At 34.5% G+C, this 8490-nt stretch overlaps 1 long non-coding RNA gene across 1 annotated transcript; it reads right to left on the bottom strand.

Annotated features, from left to right (window-relative positions):
- Positions 1 to 2221: 2221 nt before the first annotated feature.
- Positions 2222 to 2951, bottom strand: LOC147950081 (uncharacterized). The gene is made up of 3 exons (XR_015556504.1): positions 2823 to 2951; positions 2563 to 2719; positions 2222 to 2470 (listed from the first exon to the last, which is right to left on the bottom strand). It is a non-coding gene; the product is annotated as an uncharacterized LOC147950081 (long non-coding RNA).
- Between the last annotated feature and the right edge of the window lie 5539 nt (positions 2952 to 8490).

Genomic DNA, 8490 nt, shown 5'->3' with positions numbered 1-8490 from the left:
TTTAGTCAACATACAACTTATGTTAAACTAAAAAACGAGGTTGTTTTATATATATACTAGCTATGGACCATCCGATGTGCGAGTTTAAAATTTTGTAAATAAAATAAAATTTTTAAAAAAATATATTAAAATTTATTATATATTATTTATATAAAAACAATTGCTACAATACTCTGATTTATATCAATATACAAATATATTTTTTTACCACCACCTAGAAAATGTCTATATGAACAAATTAAGCTAACTATTATATGTCTCTTTACTTTTACTTTTGCATAGTTTTTTTAATCGCTAAAATTGTTGGCTCAAAAAATATTTTGAATAAAAAATAAATTACATCACAATAGTGTATGACTAACCATAGAGAACCTCGGTTCTGCCCTCCTCCCTTATGGAGAGAACCCTGCGTCCAACCTCCTCCACTATGGAGAGAATCTTCGGTCTGTTTTCCTCTACTGGGGAGATAATCTTGCGTCCAACCTCCCCGACATTCCTTTCTTGGGAAGATAACCTTGCCTCCGACCTCCTCCACCATATAGAGAATCTTGGCTCTACCCTCCTTCTGTGTGGAGAGAACATGATCACGGTCTTTTAGCTATCTCAAAAAGGCTAGCTCCAGCAACCAATGAAACTAAAGACCCTTTTCAACGTCACAAAATCTTTTGATAGTAACTAATGTTAAATTTCTTAATATATTTATGAAAGTTTATTTGACACACCATGATGTATCCTCTGTCTTCAAGCTCCTATGGATCTATCAACAACGATTTATATTTTTCCAATCTATATATATTTGTTGTAGGCTTGTGTTTGATTAGCCTATTTTATCCAACCATTAGGTTGATGACCTTCTTCGCTTTATCTCCTTTTGAGATTGAACGAATGGTAATGATTATGTTTGCAAAAAAAAAAAAGTCTATGACCAACCAATCAAGGTTGAGAAATTAGAAGAAAATTAATTTGACATTATTAATGAAATAATAGAAAATTATAAGCACGGTAATATATGAATCTCAAATAATTCAAAGAGGAAAATATAAATTAAATAAAACAATCTAAAACTACTACAATAATTTTTAAAATACAGTATTAGAAAAGAAGATGCATATATTAATCTTCCATTTTTTTTTTGGTCAACATATTAATCTTACCTATTCCAAACTGAAAAGGTAAAAGTAAGAGTATATTTTGGTTTTAAAAAATAAGGAAAATTTGTCTTCCCAGTAAAAAAATTTGTGTATATTTTTTTGTGCAATATTTTTGAACAAAATGCATTTGTGTATTCATTTTTTTATGCTACATGTTCTGTAAATTAATAGAAATAATAATAACATCGTGAGAAAATTGTTAATTCCAAAAACTTTAGGTATTATGCATAAGAAACTTTGTTAACACTTCAAAATTAAAGTTTACGTAATATGCATTGTGAATTTGAGAAACGAAACAAAATTCAAAAAAACGACAACAAAAACATGTAGTAATATCTAGGAATCTTTTTATATAGTTGCTTTGATTAGTCAACAAACAAATTGACTTCAATACTTGTTCAAGAACAATGATGCTTCAAACAAAAGGTTACTAAAAAACAATGAAAAAAATTTACCAAGAAAAACAAAGCTAGTCGAAATTATTTTGTTTACTTATATAGAGGGGTGTATTTACATTTTTTTTCCTTTTAGGATTAACAAAGTTTTTTTAATATAATAAAATTACGATTATCTTATGCATCGTTTTACCAATTTTGAAAACTGATGAGTTACTAACTTTGATATGTGATTTCTGATCGTTAAAACTGACACGTGTTACGATCTGATGAGTTACTAATTTGGATATTTAATCGTTAAAACTGACAAATGTCATGATATGGTGAGTTTCTAACTTTGATTTCTAATCGTTAAAACTAACACGTGTCACGATCTGGTGAGTTTTTAACTTTGATTTCTGATCATTAAAACTAACACGTGTCACGATCTGGTGAGTTACTAACTTTTGAGAACCAAACTTTATATAATAAGATATATAATTTAAATAAAAAATTTGAGGCTTGAACTCATCACCTATAGTTAACAGCTTATGATTTTATACACACACATATACTTATAAAGAACTTGTTTGTGTTGGGGATTGACTATCCACTCAATCGCTCAACATGAAGAAGAAGGAAGAAGAGACAAGAACAAAGAAAGCAGAAGAAGTTGTCGTAGGTGAAGAAGAAGATAAAGCAAAAGGGCCATTGGGCCATGTAATCAATTAAGCCCACTTATGTATAGTGGACTAGGTAATGTTTTGTGGTTTATGTAAGCAAACAATTACCCTAAAATTAGTAGTATAAATATGTGTTGTAATGGTAAACAAGACAAGGAAAGTTGTGACAAAGTAAGTTCTAAGCGGCTAAAACTTTTCCTTCAGTACAAATCAACATGGTATCATAGCTACTTCGATCTTGGAGTTTGTAAAGTTGAGTTTTCTGCACAAAAGAAAACAACAGGCACAAGCCGAGTTATAGAAGCTCAGCAAGAAACAAGAAGCTAAAACTTAAGGTAATTTGGAATCTCTTACGTGTAGTAAGTAGAGATGTAGAATCTTCAAGTGGTTCCAGTATGTGATGGAAAAAGTTATAGCTTGTGGGTGATAAAGATGAAGGCCTTACTGAAATCTAAAAGATTGTGGACGATTGTAATAGAAGGAGTCCCTAAGTCACTTAAATTGTCCACACCTGGACAAGATGAGAATAAGAAATCAGGGGAATGGGAATGAAAGACCAAACAGCCTGACAACTATTGTTTAGTGTTGTTACTAATGAGATCTTTCGTACTTACCTCTCGGTGGCTGAAACCTCAAAAGATGCATGGGAGGTGTTGAAGCTCAGATTTTAAGGAGATACAAAAGGGTCCATGATAATGCTGCAGAGACAAAGGGCTAACTTTTACAACCTATAACAAGAAGAGAGAGAGAGAGAGACAATTGTAGAGTTCACTAAGAAGGTAGTTGAGCTGGGAAATGAAATGAGATCTCATGGGGAAGAGTTACCAAAGAGCATGGTTGTCTCTAAGATATTATGCTCCTTGCAAGAGAGGTTTGACTCATATGTGGGAGTCATAGAGCACACAAAGTACCTTGCAACCATAACAGTGGTTGAGGTAGTCAATGCCTTACAAGGTTAAGAGAAAAGATTGGATGATAGGAACAGTGGAAATGCAAAGGGGACATTTGCAGCAAGATTTCGAAGGTCACACCACACTCAAAACATGCAAAGAGTAACCAGATCTGAGTCATCTCAACAGAAATGGTGCAATGGATGCAAGAGGAACAATCATAGTGATGAGGAATGCAACTACATGAACAAGACTATCAACTCTCAACAGAACACTCAATTCAGACTAAGAGGAGGTTATTTCATATGTGGAAAACCAGGAAACTATGCTAGAGATCAGAGGCTCAAGCATAACCAAACTCAGATGCAAGCTCAAGCTGAATCACAAATGCAAGTACAAACGAATATGTAAGACCAAGAACAAGACAACCCAATAGAAGGGTTGTTTACAACAATTTATGACCAAATCACAAGTAATAGATGTATCTGGTTGATTGACAGTGGAGCTACGTGCTACATGGCTAGAAAAGAAAGTTGGTTCTCACAGTTAAACAAAAGCACTAGAACACGTGTGAGTTTATGCAGTGGTGATGTTATTCAAGCAAAAGGAAAGGGTAAAGTCACAGTTATGACTTAAACGAGAAAAAGGGCAATAAGAGATGTCCTCTTTACGCCTAGCTTGGCACACAACTATCTAAGTGTTCATCAGCTAATGAAAAGTGGCTATGGTGTTATGTTCAGTGGATCATGATGAACAATCACTAATCAAGAAGGGAAGAAATTATTCAACGCACCCATGACAAATGGATGCTATTCAATTGAGTTCCAAAAATTAAAAATTAAAAATTAAAAACAAGGAGAGACATCACAGAGGAAGGTAGAAAATGGACCTGGAAGTCATGGTGAAGTCTACTGAAATGTTGAATCGGAGAACCTACAGAAAAGTGAAGAATGATTGTCACATTGTGTGGTTAAAGGAGTAACATGTCCCACAATGGACCAGGATATTCAAGTAGGGGAATCAAGTAATATGCAGCAATGCCACAATCACAGAGAATGGTTTCAAAGGATGACATACTAACTTGTTGAACACCCGATGAAAGAGAATGAAGGTGAAGTCGGTGGTAAAGAGCTTGCAACCACTAAACAAAGAGAGAATGTTGAAGGAACCAAGGCGATAAGTCAAAAAGCAGTTGAGAACCAGAGAAAGAATAACTCACAAAGTATGGATGAACTGCTAGATTGAGATGCTTCTCAGGTCAATACAAAGGAAAAATATGTAAGCTGCACTCTGGCCTGGGAGAGGTTCAAGATGTTATGAAAGCAGAGTTGGAAAAATCTAAACTGAAAACTGATCAAATTTATGAAGAGAAATCAAAGGTACAATCAAAACAAGGATTAGTCAAAGAACATAAGGAGAGGGAGCTTATCAGCTGCAATGTCACAAATCTCCTGCCTCCCAAAGAAAAACATGCAGTTGGAATTCAAAAGACATTGGGTATCAAACTCGGTCAGAGTAATGATCAAAAAGAGGAAAGGAAAATACATGATTGGATCGAAACAATATCCAACACACCGAATAAGGGAGATGGAGAATCTGTAAGGGTTGCTGCAAAAAGATACCTACAAGAGGGAGAACTGAACAAGTTCAAAAGAGATAAGAAGAAGCTAAAAAATCTTAAGATGAATCGGATTCAAAGGATTAATGAGAAAGAATGCAAAAAGAAGAGCCTCACTATGAAAGACAAGAAAAAGTTGAAAAAAAAAACAGAGAAACTCACATGTAAGGCACCTGTTTAAGATGGAGATTGAAGATTTGGCTTGTAATGAGACCAACATGCGGAAAAAGAAGCGCCAGATTTCATAAACACATTAAAAGAACAAGGGATCTGTCATGATGAGAAACAAATTAGAAATTGGGTCAAACTCAATCATAATTGCTAAGGTAAAGAATGAAACAATGAAGGAGCAATATCAATTATTTGTGAGTTTTGTAGATCTCGAAAAGGGGATCCATTCTAAGGTGAAGGAGGAGATCGATGACCTGAATTACTAATAAGACTACCTGCAAAACAAGGAAAAGATTCAAGATTCAACCAAGCTTGATAAGAATCACAAAAGGGCAAAAAACAGATTGTAATCCAAGCAAGAGGCGATTTTGAAAGAAACTGATGAGACTATGAAGATCAAGGCGATGAGGGAGCAGAGGGAGCATAAGAACTTACCAATAAGTTTTGCAGATGTTGTGAAGGGAACATACTTGTCGCGTGAAGAGAACACCAGAGAGAATTTAGGAGTGAAGGATATCAAATCCATGGACCAGCTTTCAACAATTGAGTACGCAAGTCAAGAGGGAGTGTTAGAGATTGACTCTCCATTCAATCGCTAAACATGAGAAGAGATTAAAGAAGAACAAGAAGGAAGAAGTTGGGTAGGGAGAAGAAGGAGATAAAGCAAAAAGGTCATTGGGCCATGTAATCAATCAATTAAGCCCACTTATATATAATGGGCTAGGTAATGTTTTGTGGTTTAGGTAAGCAAACAATTAACCTAAATATGTGTTGTAATGATAAAAACAAGACAAGGAAAGTTGTGACATAGTAAGTTCTAAACGGCTAAACTTTTCCTTCAGTACAAATCAGCAGTTTTTTGGTCATTTGGCATTTCCATCCAAATGATTCATCTAAATGTAAAATGGCCAAACGAACAATGCCAAAAAATGGATCATCTAGATGATGCATATGAATGAAAATGTGTTTGTTTGGTTTAGTTTTGTTTCATCTAATGACAAAAATTTGATAATAAATGACTAAAATATGTATGTATTAATATACTTTTTTAATAACTTCATTTTCACCACATTAATTTCAGTTACCTATATAAAATATATTTACAACTAATAATTTATAAATTATTATTGAATTTTTTGCGGTTTTGCCAAAAATGTGATTTTTGCAGTTTTGGCGGGAAAATGTGATTTTGCTGTCTTTGCCGGAAAATGTGATTTTGCGATTTTAGCGAAAAATATGATTTTTGTGGTTTTGGTTAGAAAATGTGATTATGTAATTTTGGTGGGAAAATGTGATTTTGCGTATTTGGCGAGGAATGTGATTTTATAGTTTTGGTCGTAAAATTATGATTAAGGGCTGGATTGACGACAACGTTCCCGGTCAGTGATGAACTGCATATACATAAGAGCTCAAAGATTTATGTTATGCCTCTTCCGTTACTATAAGGGTACATAAGTGTACTGGAGTATGTTGGATGTAATATGCGGGAAAGCAATGTCGAGGTGATGGAGGTACATAACGAGTGTTGGAGAAAGAGAGAAATACAGCCTGCATCCGCTAAAATATATTTCAAAGACTGCGTAGTATTCGAAGTGGAGAGTTCCTCACGATTCATCTCGGCCAGAAAGGAAAAGTTAAAACTCCCACAGAATTCAATAAATACTCCGGATATTATCCAAAATTCTATGCTTTTCAGGATGAGTCACTAGCAGCGACGAGTAATGGGACCCAAAATTGTCCCGAGGCTAGGTATAAATGGTGTAAGCAGAAATAGACATGACTAAATTGTTGACGAAGCTAAAGGTGACAAACTAAGAAAACGGATGGCCACAAAGTAAGAGAGAAGTTTTCTACGAAAGAAGATGATGTTGAGAGCGGAAAATAAATAAGGGAAAATTGATTTAAAAGGACATTTTTTCTTCAATTTGTCTCATTATGCTTTTTTTTTGAAGTTTGGTAGAGTAGGTTTTAAAATACAGAAAAACTCAATTATACCCTTAATAACTCAATTAAACCCTTAATTGTAGAAAAAACCCAAAATTTCCTTTTTCTGTATTTCTTCTTTTTTGTATACTTCTTAAATTTAATAAAAACATACTTCTTTTTTTTAATCCATTTCCTCATTTTTTTTTACAAAATCTCGACATTGATTTAAAACAAAAAATAAAAAATCTCGACATTACTTTCTCTTTCTCAGGAGATATCAACACCCTTTTTTCTCTCACCGGCGAGAATCGACGACTCCGGTAGCTTCTCCCACCGGCGAGGATCGACGACTCCGGTAGCTTCTCCTGTCGACGACTACTCCGGTAGCTTCTCTCTCTCTCTCTCTCTCTCTCTCTCTCTCTCTCTCTCTCTCTCCCTCTCTCGACACAATTGAGTTTTTTCCCCAAATCTATTTCAAATTTTTTCCCCAAATCTATTTCCAATCGATTTCTCTCTCTCTCTCTCTCTCTCTCAATCGATGCATGCAATTGTTTGTTTGGATTGTTGTGGTTGTGTTTTTTTCCCCCAAATTTGATTTTTTCCCCAAATTTGATAATGTATCGGCAACACATGTTTTGCTTTTGGGTGATGTCAATATAGTTTCTATATGTGATTGATTGTTGTGGGACAATTTTTTTTCCCCAAATTTGATAATGTATCGATTGAAATTTGTGTTTTTTCTTCCCCAAATTTGATAATGTATCGGCCTCCAAGTTTTGCTTTTGGTTGATGTCAATATAGTTTCTATATGTTAAGACTTCATTGATTGTAAACTTAAAAATAGTTTACAGTTAGTATAGCTAATCGATCATGTTCATCATGTGTTAGGATAGGGGTTTGGATTCATACAAATGAATTTCATTTTTCTTAATTTTTTTTTTTGTGTAGCTATGGAAACAGAATTTCCTAAACGCCTATTTAGAGATGGATTTAAGCCACAAGTGAAGAAGATTAACAATTCCTGTCGAATTTCTATCTTGGGCAAAGTCAAACAAGCATTACCTAAAGAGTATGAGAAAGTGAAGAATGATCCAGTCTTTTCACATGTCTTTGCAATCTACGAGAATGGTTTAGGGTATTCAGGGCGTTTGATACACAACATGATGTCTAGGCAATTGGTTACAAAGAAAAAAAGAGAGATATGGTTTGTGTTTGGAGGGAAGTCATGCTGTGACTGGGCTCAAATGCACTGGCGATTCTAGTTGTGATTTAGAGAATTGGAAAGATGATGGTGGGTTTTGGAGCAAATTGATGAAGAGAAAAGGTCCGACTATTAGCATTAAGAGCTTGGTTGATGTGCACTTACCTGTAATTCACAAATGGAATGAGGTAGATAAGATCAAATTGGTGTATCTTCTTGTGATAGCTGGGTTGGTTATGGCTAAGGATGAGAAAAAGTATATTCCACTCAAATACATCCAGATGGTAATGGATCTTGATAAGGTGAGGACTTATCCTTGGGGTCTTAAAGCTTTTAAAAGTCTTGCTAAGTCTATCATAGAAAAAAGAGAAGATTTGAAGAAGATCAATAGCTATGCATTAGATGGTTTCTCATATGCATTTCAAATATGGGTGATGGAGGCAATTCCAGACATTGGAAAGTTGTTGGGAGAAAAG

This window comes from Camelina sativa, chromosome 1 (assembly GCF_030686135.1).
Source record: "Camelina sativa cultivar CO46 ecotype springtype chromosome 1, ASM3068613v1".
In the NCBI taxonomy this organism is placed as follows: Eukaryota; Viridiplantae; Streptophyta; class Magnoliopsida; order Brassicales; family Brassicaceae; genus Camelina; species Camelina sativa.
Note: the sequence above shows the minus strand (reverse complement) of the source record. Positions and strands in the feature narration are given on the sequence as shown.